Source organism: Pongo abelii, chromosome 10 (genome assembly GCF_028885655.2).
Source record: "Pongo abelii isolate AG06213 chromosome 10, NHGRI_mPonAbe1-v2.0_pri, whole genome shotgun sequence".
Lineage (NCBI taxonomy): Eukaryota > Metazoa > Chordata > Mammalia > Primates > Hominidae > Pongo > Pongo abelii.
Genome location: NC_071995.2, coordinates 30,725,513 through 30,739,211, shown reverse-complemented (window position 1 = coordinate 30,739,211; position 13,699 = coordinate 30,725,513).

Below are 13,699 nucleotides of genomic sequence, written 5' to 3'. Positions count from 1 at the left end.
TCAACAGCACATGGAACTTTCTCCAAGATAGACTCCAAGATACGATAGTCCACAAAACAAGCCTCAATAAATTTAAGAAAATCAAAATTATATCAAGCATTCTCTTAGACCACAGTGGAGTAAAACTGGAAATCAACTCCAAAAGGCAACATCAAAATCATGCAAATACATGGAAATTAAATCACCTGCTCCTGAATGATCATTGAGTCAAAAATGAAATCAAGATGGAAATTAAAAAATTCTTTGAGCTGAATGACAATAGTGACACAACCTATCAAAACCTCTGGGACACAGCAAAGGTGGTGCTAAGAGAAAAGTTCATAGCCCTAAACGCCTACATCAAACAGTCTGAAAGAGCACAAACTGACACTTTAAGGTCACACCTCAAAAAAAACTAGAGAAACAAGAGCAAACCAAACTCAAACCCAGCAGAAGAAAGAAAATAACCAAGACCAGAGCAGAACTAAATGAAATTCAAACAAACAAACACATAATACAAAAGATAAATGAAACAAAGACTGGTTCTTTGAAAAGATAAATAAAATTGCTAGACCATTTGTGAGATTAACCAAGAAAAGAGAAGATTCAAATAAGCTCAATTAGAAATGAAACAGGAGATATTACTACTGATACCACAGGAATACAAAAGATTATTCAAGGCTGCTATGAACAGCTTTATGCCCATAAACTAGAAAACCTAGAAGAGATGGATAAATTCCTGGAAAGATACAACCCTACTAGCATAAATCAGGAAAAATTAGGTACCCTGAACAGATCAATAACAGGCAGTAAGATTGAAATGATAATTTAAAAATTACCAACCAACAAGAAAAAGTCCAGGACCAGATGGATTCACAGCAGAATTCTACCAGACATTCAAAGAAGAATTGTTACCAATCCTTTTGACACTATTCTACCAGATAGAGAAAGAGGGTGCTGTCCCTAAATCATTCTATGAATCCAGTGTCACCCTAATGCCAAAACCAGGAAAGGGCATAACCAAAAAAAAAAAAAAAGAAAATACAGACTGATCTCCCTGATGAACATAAATGCTAAAATCCTTAAAAACTACGAACTAACTTAATCCAACAACATATCAAAATGATAATCCACCATGATTAAGTGGGTTTCATACCAGGGATGCAGGAATGGTTTAACATATGCAACTCAATAAATGTGACATACCACATAAACAGAATTAAAAACAAAAATCACATGATCATCTCAATAGATGCAGAAAAAGCATTTGACAAAATCCAGCATCACTTTATGATTAAAACTCCCAGCAAAATCAGCATACAAGGGTCATACCTCAAAGTAATAAAAGCCATCTATGACAAACTGACAGCCAACATAATACTGAATGGGGAAATGTTGAAAGCATTCCCTTTGATAACTGGGACAAGACAAGGATGCCCACTCTCACCACTCCTCTTCAACACAGTACTGGAAGTCCTAGCCAGAGCAATCAGACAAGAGAAAGAAACAAAGAGCATCCAAATTGATAAAGAGGAAGTCAAACTGTTGCTGTTTGCTAGTGATACGATCGTTTACCTAGAAAATCCTAAGGACTCCTCCAGAAAGCTCCTAGAACTGATAAAAGAATTCAGCAAAGTTTCTGGATACAAAATTAACGTACACAAATCAGTAGCTCTTCTGTACACCAACATCAACCAAGCAGGGAATCAAATAAAGAATTCAATCCCTTTTACAATAACTGAAAAAGAATAAAATACTTAGGAATATACCTAACCAAGGAGGTGAAAGACCTCTAAAAATAAAACTAGAAAACACTGCTGAAAGAAATCATAGACAACACAAACAAGTGGAAACACATCCCATGCTCATGGATGGGTAGAATCAATATTGTGAAAATGACCATACTGCCAAAAGCGATCTACAAATTCAATGCAATTCCTATCAAAATACCACCATCATTCTTCACAGAATTAGAAAAAAAATTCTAAAATTCATATGGAACCAAAAAAGAGCCCAGATAGCCAAAGCAAGACTAAGCAAAAAGAACAAACCTGGAGGCATCACATTACCTGATTTCAAACTACACTATAAGGCCATAGTCACCAAAACATCATGGTAGTGGTATAAAAATAGACACATAGACCAATGGTACAGAATAGAGAACCCAGAAATGAAGCCAAATACTTACAGCCACATGATCTTCAACAAAGCAAACAAAGTGGGGAAAGGACACCCTTTTAAACAAATGATGCTGGGATAATTGGCTAGCCACATGTAGGAGAATGAAATTGGATTATCATCTTATACAAAAACCAACTCAAGATGGATTAAGGACTTAAACCTAAAACCTGAAACTCTAAAAGTTCTAGAAGATAACGTTGGAAAAACCCTACTAGACATTGGCTTAGGCAAAGATTTCCTGACCAAGAACCCAAAAGCAAGTGCAATAAAAACAAATAATGAGGACCTAATTAAACTAAAGAGCTTTTGCATGGCAAAAGGAACAGTCAGCAGAGTAAACAGACAACCCACAGAGTGGGAGAAAATCTTCACAATCTATACATCTGACAAAGGACTAATACCCAGAATCTACAACTAACTCAAACAAATCAGCAAGAAAAAAACAAACAATCCCATTAAAAAGTGGGCTAAGGACATGAATAGACAATTCTCAAAAGAAGATACACAAATGGCCAACAAACATGAAAAATTGCTCAACATCACTAATGATCAGGGAAATGCAAATCAAAACTACAATGTGATACCACCTTACTCCTACAAGAATGGCCATAATCAAAAAATCAAAAAATAGTAGATATTGGTGTGGATGTGGTGAACAGGGAATACTTCTACACTGCTGGTGGGAATGTAAACTAGCACAACCTCTATGGAAAACAGTGTGGAGATTCCTTAAAGAACTGAAAAGTAGAATTATCATTTGACCCTGCAATCCCACTACTGGGTATTTACCCAGAGGAAAATAAGTCATTATATGAAAAAGATACTTGCACACTCATGTTTATAGCAGCACAATTTGCAATTACAAAATTGTGGAACCAACCCAAATGTCCATCAATCAATGAGTGGATAAAGAATCTGTGAGATATAGATAGAAGATAGATAGATAGATAGATAGATAGATAGATAGATAGATAGATATAGATAGATAGATGATAGATAGATAGATATAGATAGATAGATATAGATAGATAGATGATAGATAGATAGATGATAGATAGATAGATAGATAGATAGAGATATATATGGAATACTACTCAACCATAAAAAGGAATGAGTTAATGGCATTCACAATAACCTGGAAGAGATTGGAGACTATTATTCTAAGTGAAGTAATTCAGGAACAGAAAACCAAACATCATATGTTCTCACTCATAAGTGGGAGCTAAGCTAAGCTATGAGGATGCAAAGGCATAAGAATGACACAGTGGACTTTGGGGACTCAGGGGGAAAGTGTGGAAAATGGGTGAAGGATAAAAGACTAGGTTAGGATGCTGTGTATACTTCTTGGGTTATGGGTGCACCAGAATCTGACAAATCACCACTAAATAACTTACTCATGTAACCAAATACCACCTGTTCCCCAATAACCTATTGAAATAAAAAAAAAATAAAAACAATGATGAGGGTAAGATCATAAAGGAGGTAAGGAATCTGTGATATAGGGTTTGACTTGGCTTTGGTTAACTGATATTATGAACACATAGGAATATCCTTGCTGCTAAACATTGTCTGGTAAGTAGTGTATTCTAACTTCTGTCATAACATACAGATGTTAATGACCTGATTCTAGTTGCTTTATACTGATATATGGACTCATATGTCAGGAGCAGGAGAGACTTCAGTAAGATTAGGTAGTTGTGAATAAGGAGGTGGCTCTTTATTTGATTAATGGGTTAAAAAGACATATGCTTTGCTTATGAGAATCCTTCTAGCTATTTGAAGTCTGTTCATTGTTATTCTTTCCATATATTTTATGCCTTTTAGACAATGTATATATTTTGTCTTTTTTCTTTACTGGATTATTGCATTGTGATTAAAGTGATAAGATTATAGATAAAGTAAATCAGTATTTAGGTGGCCCCAATGTTAGGCTATATAGTACCTACAGCATTTGCAATAGGCCCAAAATGTCACTTAATTGCTCATTTTTCTTTTCTCTTGACCCTGTGAACCTTAATATCCTTGTTTTGACTACCTGTGAGTGATCCAAATTTCCTTAACTTGTAAGTGTTAGAAATTTGAACTGTATGTGCTGTGAGGCTAAATTTTAGGAGCTTCAATATCATAAATGATATTGAAGTTATGTTTTATGCATTTATGGGGGAAGTGAAATATTACTGTGGCTTTTGCAAATTTAGAGAAGTCCTAAAGATCTTAGGTCACATCTCTTGAATATCAAGTGTCAATTCGCACACCTCTAGACTGAAAATAATAATACCTGTATCTTATGATTGTGAAACCTAAATAAGATCATGTATGAAATAGGAGTGACAAAAATAAATTGAAATGTAGATGTGGTGTGACTTAATGGGTTTACAGTTTGTGATTTAAGGTCAAAGAATTCAGTCTGTTTGCTTTTGAAGTGGGGGTCCGTTTTTCCAAACAGAAGTCATTTAAACATACGTAAGGATCTGTGGATACAAAGAAACAATGATAAGAATTAATAAAGTATGCTACAGTTTAGGTTTTAATGACCTACTTGTAGACATTCCAATTAGATTCAAGTAACTTCTCTTCTTGATTATTATATATTTTTTCTCTTTGCCTCAAGGATGTCCAATATTGGATTTGATTCCAGTGACTTCTGTTGAGATCACATCTCTTGATTATCCTAACAGTTATCTCAACATGCTGAATTACACTTGGACTTTTTATTCCACATCAGTAAATAAAATGAAGGCCATGATTAAAGACTTTATAACAGAAGAATCTTTGAACTGTGATTGGGATTATATAATATTTATGATAGACCATATCAGCAATCAATATTACTTTGTAAATTGATCTTTCTTAAATGGCCTACACTAACTGGCACCAAGTATTTATATAATGAATATACATGTAAAACATGACCTACATTGGCCTTGGGAACAATAGCAGTTGTTGTCAGCGATTTCTCATCAGATCCTTCATTAGAATCCTAGAGCATTATTGAGCACAGTTGGATGAGCATGAGATCACACTCACTGGATCTTGATTCCTTCCCAATCCTGGCTTATCTTGACTTTTTAGTCCAAAAATTCGAGTTGACACTCTTGTTTTTCTCCAGATGCCATATGTTTTAAAGGGTTTTATTTCCTAAATGGCATTTTTAGATGGTAACTTTTTTGAAAATGTATTTACTCAATGTTACCAGTATCAGGTTTTATACTCACAGTAGAAGTGGCCCTTTTTAGACCTCAGATAAATTAAAGTGGGGAAAAGTCCTGTTAGCCAGAATAATCTTTACCAATGAGTGGTGCTGAGGACTAAGGAATTAATGGTTGGAGGTGCTGGGAGTCAAACTCAGGGTCTTGTACATGGGAGGCACTTGTCTACCACTGAGCTACACTCACTTACCAAGTTTGAATAATCTTTAGAAATGTATTGGTCACATGGTGTCTGTCATGCTTGAGCATTTGGCAGTATTCCTTCATGAGACTGACTCATAGAGGGAAACTTTTTGAAACATTTTGTAATCGAGTATTGCATCAACTTGTCTAGTTTCCTTTTAGTTCTGCCACTTAGGACACCATTAAAATCCATTTATTGCAGAGGTCAAGAGGAGGATTTTGATGCTTTCTTTTTCCAAGGACCTTGACCCCTCCTATGATAGTCCCAGATTTATAACACCAATAAGTTCAGAATTTTGCTTTGAAGTTCCAAAGTTGCCTAACTTTCCTATCAGTAAGTATGGCTCTTATTAGATTATAAAGCAATTGGAGTATGGAGGAGGGGAAGATTTATAAGTTCAAGCTATTGGTTTTCCTTAAGATTAACCATGGGTCTCCATAGCACCATACTCTTCAACCCTAATTCCTGTCCATACCCTTTCACCAAAGACCCTAGAAATGTACTTGTAGTTGAACAAATTGCATATAGCACTCATTGCAGAGAGGGAGTATACACACCGTGGAAAACCATGGGATATCTCAGTAAGAAGGTGTTAGAAAAACCTATTATAGAGTTAGAGCTTTGGGTAGTTTTGGAGAGGGTCTAAGGAAATGGACTTTGTTCTGAATTGGTTTCTGTCAGGAAGTAGAGCAATTTTATGATGGCTATCTCAGTCAAAAGGAAGCCTGACTAGAGTAAGGATAAAACTGTAACTGGTAAAGCAGTAGCAGTTCCTCATTTTAGCCAAGAGAGGGAGGGGAGTGGTATTTTGGTGGTTGCGCACAGCTGTTTTTTGTCTTACCTTATCATAGACAACACCATCCTGTCTGCTGTTGATGTCCTGTGAGACAGTGTATGTCCAACAGGAAAATAACATGGTCCAGCTGCGAGCATCAGACCAGGTTCTCTGTATGTCAGGCACTGCTTTTCTCTTTCTCACTCTTTAATATTCTCCAAACTGGTAACATCATTCCTCTTTAAAAGCTCAGATTAATCAAAATTTCAGAGGTGTCAAATGATTACAAATGAGACAACCTGAATTTCTGTAATGAGCCTGTGTAATTCTATATAACAGTGAAGGGATTTGCATTTATTTGTGAACTCACACAATTTTACTTCAATGAACCATGCAATTTCTGTAAAGATTTTGGACCTAATGAATATAGACCCCTGTTGCTACTCTCCTGGCTTCCCGGTTAGCTAGGCTATCAGCCCATTCAACCTGCTATAACAAATACCATAGACTGAGTGGTTTCCAAACAACAAATATTTGTTTCTTACAGTATGGAGGCTGGGAAGTCCAGGATCCAGGTGCCAGCAGATTTGGTGCCTGCCGAGGGCTCACTTTCTGGTTCTTGGGCACAGCCCATTTTCACTGGGTCCTCACATGGAGGAAGAGGCCTCTAACCAAGCACATTCTGCCTCAAGTTTCACTTCCTCAATCATTCAAATGCTACCTTACCTGAGAGCTCCTCTAGCATACAATCTAAATAGCCTTCCTGAACCTTTTCTTCTAGGGATTGATCAAGGCCTGATGGAATATTATCTTTCATTCATTTATAATTTGTCTCTTCTACCAGAATTAAAATTTCCTGGCAACAGAACTTTGTCTCTTTTGTTCTTGCTGTATCCTCAATGTCTAAAGCACTGTTTGACAGAAAATATTTGATTTTTAAAATAAAAAGTGGAAAAAATGGCCCTGAATGAGGGAAGAGCTTGGTAACTTAGGGAACTGTCAGAGGTCGGAGTGACTAGAGATTGAGCAAGGACAGGCTAGAATGAAGTGGGGTGGTGGAGCAGAGAGGCTTTCTCCAGTTGTGCAGCTCAGGCTATGATAGTGAGTTTGGATTTTATTCCAGTTCAATAGGAGGTCATCATAGGTTTTGACAGGGGAGTAATTTGAAGGCAGATCTGGAGTGACAAAGTGAATTGTGTCTACAGTTATGAGGCTCTTGTCTACACCTGCACTGTCCAATCCATGTTGCTATTTAAATGTAAATTAGTTAAAATGAAGTAAAATGTGACAATACCAACATTTCAAGTGCTCAGTAGCTACATGTAGTGAGTGACTACCATATTGGACAGCAAAGATATAGAAAGCTCCATCACTGCAGAAAGTTCTATTGCACTGTTTTAGACAATACGTGATGTTGCTTTAGAGGAGGATAACAATAATGGAATGCAAGTGAAGTAAACAGATCTGGAGATAGAACGGACAGGATTTCCTGATAGATTGAATATGGAATTCAGCATGCAAATCAAGAATGACTTTTAGGTTTATGATGTGAGACACTGGAGGAAGCATTTATGGAGATGGAAAATATGACACAGAGAAAAAGATTTATAGAGAGATATCTGTTTGGGCCATGCTAAAAACATTGCTCTGATATATCCAGATTGAGTTGCCACTAGTTAGCTAGAGATAGAACTCTTGAGCTAGCAGAGGATTTGGAGCTATAGATATCAATTTAGGACTTTTCAGTTTCTCACTAATTTAGTTATCCTTTCTCCTACATCGTCTATCTTCTCATATCATTCTCATCAGTTTCAAACATGTTCTAATATTATCTATCATTTAAAACAAACTAAAACTAATGTAAGTCAGCAATTATCCCATTTCTCTGCTTCCTTTTACAGCAAAATTTCTCACTTTTTAAAGGGTTGATGGATTTAGAAAGTTTATGGGATCAATGGCTTGGAAGGTCATGGTGAGATTAAATAATTATAGCAAAGAAATATTAATAGACTTAGGAGGTGGTGATTTAGAAAGTGGGATGTTTGAACTAATTCCAGAGGTGTCAAATGATTACAAATTCAGAGCAGTGATAGTAAAGAATTAAAAGATAAAGGGAATCATAGTACCATAGTACTAGCTGAGTCGCACAAGTTCTTTACAGTTGGTGTACAATCTGGTTACTAAATATTTTGAATATCCCCCTTGGTCAAACGCAAATTTAAGGAACACTGGCAAACTGGAGTGCATCCAAAGAGCATAATGAGCAGGATGTAGAAGGATGTGGATATCCTGGGCATGTTTACCTTGCAGATGAGAGAAGACAGAAGGATTATAATGCTTCTTTTTAAATATACATGGAATTCTCATGGAGAGGCTCTCAGGCCATGTAAAAAACTTGTTCTGCTTAATATTATCTAATACCTTATTAAATATTTACCATTATCCAGGCATAGTCCTAATAACTTAGAACTAAGACCCAATCTCATGAAGATGAAAACTCTTAATCTTTTAACAATCTTATGTAGGTTGGTTACATTATCTTCATTTTAAATATGAGACAACCAAGTCACAAAACTGTTAAATAAATTGCCTCCAGTGACATAGCTAATAAGTAGAAAACGTGGGACTCAACTGAAGCCCTCTGTGTTCTTGGCCACTATTCTAACCACTTGGTAGTCATCACATTGATGCCTTTTGACATAAGGAGAGGAAGAACAGTCTAGAAATTAGATCAGTTTAAAAGGAGAAAATGCTAAGTTCCAGGTCATATCTTCAAGACGAGTATATGTTTTGGATTATTTTAGAGGAAACTCTGTATTAGATGTAACGTTCAACTTAATAATCTAGGAGCCTGTATTTAAACTAGCCCCTTTTCCAGCCACCTATCTTCAACTCACAGGCTTTATAAATGTGTTTTCTGTATTTCTGTCTAAGTCATCAATGAAATACCATACTCGGTGGAACCAAAGATAGAATCATTTCCATACCATTTAGACCTTCCCTCCAGGTTAACGTTTCTTGTATGGTTATTTAATCACCTGTGGAACTTCCTGGCCACATAATTATCTACGTACCTTGCTATCTGTTCACAGGGACATCATAGGCACTTTATTAAGTGCTTCACTGAAGTCAAGGTTCATTAAGTTCATCCCATTCCCCCTAGCCACCATCTAATTAGCTCTTTCAAAAAATGAAATTAGGTTAATTTAATGTGGCGTGTTAAGGATCCCATGTTGCCTTCTCATGACCACCGATTTCTCCTCCAAGTGTTCAAAAACCATCTGTCTAACAATTTGCTGTAAAAATTTTGCTGAGGTTTATTTTCATTTAACAAATATGTATAATACTTTGTAAATACCAATTGATTTAATCCTATGCAAGTACTGTTTTTATCTACATTTTGCAGATGAGAATACTGAAGCACAGACAGAGATTGAATAACTTGCCGTATAGTTAATATGGCAGGTTATTATGGAGTTATTATCTCCATTTTGCAGATGAGATTATCGAGGCACAGAGAGAGGTTGAGTAGCTTACCATACAGTTAATAAGGGATAGAGTTGGTTCAAACCAGCAGTTTGGTTTTAGAATCTGTGCCTGTAAGCACTAAGCTATGTCCCTTCACTGACAGGACTTTGGAAACCCCTATGCCTCTCTGTTTTCTCTGTCTCCTACCTACCACCTTATGCTCCCAAACATCTTTTTTGAAAAACGGAGTAACATTTTCTTGTTGGGAACAGGCCCCCCAAAATCTGGCCATGAACTGGCCCCAAAACAAAATCTCTGCAGCACTGTGACATGTTCATGATGTGTCAAAAGGCCATGACACCCACACTGGAAGGTTGTGAGTTTACTAGAATGAGGGCAAGGAACACCTGTCCCACCCAGGGCGGAAAATCGCTTAAAGGCATTCTTAAACCACAAACAATAATAGCATGAATGATCTGTGCCTTAAGGACATGATCCTGCTGCAGATAACTAGCTAAAACCATCCCTTTATTTCGGCCCATCCCTTTGTTTCCTACAAGGAATACTTTTAGTTAATCTATAAGCTATAGAAACAATGCTTATCACTGGCTTGCTGTTAATAAATACGTGGGTAAATCTCTGTTTGAGGCTCTCATCTTTGAAGGCTGTGAGACCCCTGATTTCCCACTCCACACCTCTATATTTCTGTGTGTGTCTTTAATTCCTCTAGTGCCACTGGGTTAGGGTCTCCCAGACTGAGCTGGTCTCGGCATTTTCCCATTTCCATTATTTTATAACTTCCAGGTTATTTGTTGGTTCTACCCAGAACCCCGTTTACTTGACATGAGAGCATCTCCAAGATTCCCCGTCACTTCCATTCCACCAGATAGAGCTGCTTTGAGGATAAGGATGATGTAGAGATTAACTACTCCCCTACTTTCTTTCTCGGATTTCTGAGATACCATTATCATGAAGACAAATCAATAGTGTTTCATTGTTTTATTTTAGGAGAACTTAAATGTACAGCAAATGTCCTGTTAGTATCAGGACCACCTTTGTGCCAACTTCTGTGTTTCTGAATTTTAAAAGAATCATTATTGTGTTTTAGAGCAGCTTGTCCCATTACTTTTGTGTCTCTGTCCAGTTATCTTCATGCAAATGCCCTTTTTTTCTCCCATCCTTACGATAACAGATTGCCATACAAGTGTGTACCATTTTTTCTGTCAGGCCTTTCCCTTTGATCTTTTAAAAGCTATACTCTTCCATCATGGCACTCAAATCATGAGTTCCACCCTGCAAATCTTGATCTTGTATTCCTGATAATCATTCTTTTGTTAATATCAACAGTTTGGAATTTAATGTTACCTCTTTGTCCTCTTTCAGTTATATCATTGCACAGAAAAAGTACTTTAATTATTGAATATGTCTTTCATTGCAGCTCATTTACATGGCTCCAAGAAAGAGTTTATCTTGATATCCAGTGTTGCTTACCTGACTGTGCATTTTAAGGCTGATGAGTCTGGGAGAAAGAGGTTTTAAGCTTATTTTAGAAGAGATGATTCAGGAGCAATCACAGAAGAGCAATATTGAGACCCAATTTCCTATCAGTGGTAAGTAATTGCATTAAAATGTTTATTAAAGCAGATACTGCATAAGCTTTGAAGTAGAACCTGTAGTCCATTGGTTTAAGGGTCACTAGTAGTCTCCCTACTGAAAAAAAAAAAAGAATATCTTCATTTCAAACCATTCCTTAAGGCATAATACTGGTAGTTCCAAATGAATCATCTGAGGTAATAAAGTTAATTTGTGTATGTGCATTTATTATTTTTAAGAAATAATGATAAACACGAAAGTCAGTCATTTGCTATTTAAATTATCCAGTGGGGACATTCAAGCCAAAACAGAGTTCGTTGTCTTTCCATGTCTCTCTTACCATATCTCTTCTACCAAGTAGCTACCGCCCACCCTCATAAAGTTCCCAAAAGAGGATAGATTAGCTGAACTTGTACTAACTTCTCTGAATAAAATAGAAACAAACTTAATGATTTTCTACTTACCGAACTACTTTTAAGCCATAATTTCATCCATTGTGCTTAAGATTTAAAAACATAATTAATTTGTTAGTTTATGCTCCCACTGATATAGTCTTCATCTTGCAAATGAATGAACATATTAGGTGAATGAAACTTTCTGTCCTTCAACAATACACATACCATCAATTAAAAACCTAATTAATTTGTTAGTAGGAGGTCCTCTTGATTATAGTGTAATTCAGGTGGAATTCTAATGACCAACCTTCAGTGAAATGTCCTTCTTGACATCACTTTGCCTTTTTTAAGACAGGGGAATGAATGGGCTCTTTGAAGAGTCCTTGATTTGAGCCATAGACTAGTCCTTGATTTGAGCCTCATCATTCTATAGGTGAGACTTTGAATAGTTTAAGGGATGCTCATCTAATTGACCTTTCTGTCTCCATTGCTTTTATCCTTCCGTATTTCATCTCTAAATTGACCCTTCATTCTCACAGTAAAAATATTTATATTGCCTTATTTCTTTAAGTCTTCCTTTTTTGCAGGTTGGATACTAATAAAATATTGCTCTTACACATGTGTACAAACAGCCCAAAGATCTAAGACTGAGCATATAATGTGTATTAAAATACACCCTTAAACCTTAATGCAGTGAAAACAGTTTTGAGTAAATAACTTTTTTTCCTAAGATCTTGGATAGTTTTTTGGGGAATTTGCATGATTTTGGCATATATATTTAAAGGAGAAGAGAATTGATGTTTTATACATATCTGAAAATGAAGTAGAAATGAGTTTTAACATAATATTGAATGAACAACACAAATCCACTGTGCTAGAAACATTTTGTTTTGAATACGTCTGGTATGAAATAGAAATAAGCATATATCCTAACTCTCAAATTTTTGTGTATATTTAAGAAAATGCATATTTAAAAACATCTCTTGGTTTTTAGTTACTAAAATTATTTCCTGGAGAATTTCTTTTTAAATTTGAGAATGGAATAAACACAATGCTAGAAATTTTCCTTATACGTCTTCTTTATATATATGTTGTATTTTGAATACGTGTAGTGTAAAGTGTTTTGATAAATCTAGATATCTGTTATACCGGAATAACACAAATAATGCCACAGAAAGAACAATGACCAATAATTTCATGATTAGGTGCAATATTTTTATTTTAAAAATCAGTTTATGTTTTGAGTATCCTAAAGATGCATATATTAATACTTTAGTTAACTTTATTGTTCTTCTCATTTTAAAAGCAGTGCAAGAAAAGTTAAGTCTCATCTCTTGATCAGAATCCTAGTTTTGAACCTATGAAAGAAACACCTCCATTCTGAAATTTTAATAGACTTTTATAATTACTTTTATATAATGTTTTGTTATTACTTTTCTAAGGGATAACAATAGAAAACAATACAGGAAGTTGGCCAACCCAAGACAAATGTAGCATTCCAGCTGTTGACCAATTTCTAATGGAAAATTCGGACAGAAATACAAACGTGCCACCAGCCATGCTTGGAGAGCCTAGGTTGGTTGGTCGCTTGCTGCACCTGCCATGTCATGACCCTGGCTGGTTAGTCTGCAGCACCCAGACAACGTTATTGTAGAGGATCCCTGGCTGGTTAGTTTGCAGCACCCAGACAACATTATTGTAGAGGCTCCCTGGCCACAAAACAGTGGGTCCTGGCAGCAGTGCATTCTAACTTTAGGTCTGTGCCTGTGCCCGTGGTGCAGGGTCTCTGAGACTGCTTGTTCAAGGGCTCACAATGGGTGTACCCATCTGCTCTCCCTATGTCACAAGAAACATTAAAGTTTATGCTCCCGCTGATATAGTCTTCATCTTGCAAATGAATGAACATATTAGGTGA